The following is a 1772-nucleotide window of genomic DNA, read 5'->3' as shown; positions in this document are numbered from 1 at the left end:
AAATCTGGCCATATTTCTAGATACGAGAGCCGCACCAGCCAAAGTAGGATGGATGCTGTCTCTCCTAATGACACCAGGTTTTCCCCAAAAGCTTCTCCAATTATCTATTATCTGACAGCTTTAGTTACTTTACAAATGAAGATACAGTATGTGCACACAAAACACACAAAGACATGAATATTTATAATGTCTCGTTATCTACTCAACATGTTATACAAGTGCAGCTGAACTTGTCCATCGATGTACATTTCATGTGGGATACAATGGATTCATACTCAAAAACATGCCAGGAGCAAATTAACATGATTTTGAAAAACTGTTTATGGCTGGACAATAATGCCTCTGACAGAGATTAGCCTTTTTTCTTCAATGTACCAATACAAATATTTTTATTTATTTATTCTTTAACTTAACCTTTATTTAACCAGGAAAAGGCTCATTGAGATCAAGAATCTCTTTTTCAAGAGTGTCCTGGCCAAGACAGGCAGCAGGACAATTGACACACAGACAAGGGCACAACAGCATCCACACAGACATCATTACTCATAATACATGGTGAAATTATATTTAGAAGACAAGAAATCAACATATCAGCAGAGATCAGAAACATAACTAGAAAAATAATCATCTTTCAAAACATCTACAGACTGATGTTTTTGCCTCCAAGTCATTTATAAACACTTTAAAAGTATTTAAAGAAACCAGCTCTTGAAGTTTCAGATCTTTTTGTAAAGTGGTCCAGGTAGAGGGAGCAGCGAATTTAAAAGCTTTCTTTCCCCGTTCAGTTCTAGCCTTGGGAACAGACAGTAACAGTAGATCCTGGGACCGCAGACTGTAACCACTTGGAGCTTTTATACAAATAAAAACCTGTAAATAATGAGTAAGCAAGCCTAAAACACATTTATAAATTAACATATGCCAGTGTTTCTTCCTTCGTGTGNACAGAAGGTCAGTCAAAACAGGCAGAGGTATCCAAAAATTGAGAGGCAAAAGGCAAGGTCCAAAAACAGAAGCAAGGTCGAAACAAACAGACTGTGACTATGACTTGGAAGAATGCTGGTACGAAGACTGTGAAATTGCAACGAACTGGCAACGAGACTGTGAGACACACAGGGTAATATATACAAGATAATGAGGGGAGATGGGAAACAGGTGTGGGGAGGTAATCAGGGAACAGGTGAGACGAGACAGGTGCAGGAAGTAAAACTGAAACAGAAACTGGTGAAGTGACTTCAAAATAAAACAGGAAAGACAAGACATAAAATGTGCACACAAAACAGAAACTTGACAGACATGACATAAACATCTGCTGTAATGGAACATTTTGAGTGTTGTACAATGGTCAATTACTGTAAATTCAAATGTTATTAAAAAATGATCAGATAGAACAGAGTTTTGTTGAAAAACAATAGGATGCTCTATTTCTATGCCATACCTCAAAACAAGATCAAGGGTGTGATTGAAACGGTGGGTTGGCTTATTTACATTTTGAGAGAAGCCAACTGAGTCTAACAGCGAAGTAAAAGTAGAGCTGAGGTTGTTGTTCTCATCATCTACATGAATATTAAAGTCACCTACTATAATGACTATCTGCGCTGAGCACTAAGTCAGTTAAGAATGCTGAGAATTCAGTTGGAAACTCAGATTAAGGAGCGGGTGGTCGATATAAGACAACAAACAGAACCGGTTTCTGCGCTTTCTGGTTCAGACTAAGACTAAGGCTTTCAAATGATTTATAACTAAGTTTTGGTCTCTGGTTAATTAATAAATTT

This window comes from Stegastes partitus, unplaced genomic scaffold (genome assembly GCF_000690725.1).
Source record: "Stegastes partitus isolate 25-593 unplaced genomic scaffold, Stegastes_partitus-1.0.2 Scaffold570, whole genome shotgun sequence".
Lineage (NCBI taxonomy): Eukaryota > Metazoa > Chordata > Actinopteri > Pomacentridae > Stegastes > Stegastes partitus.
Note: the sequence above shows the minus strand (reverse complement) of the source record.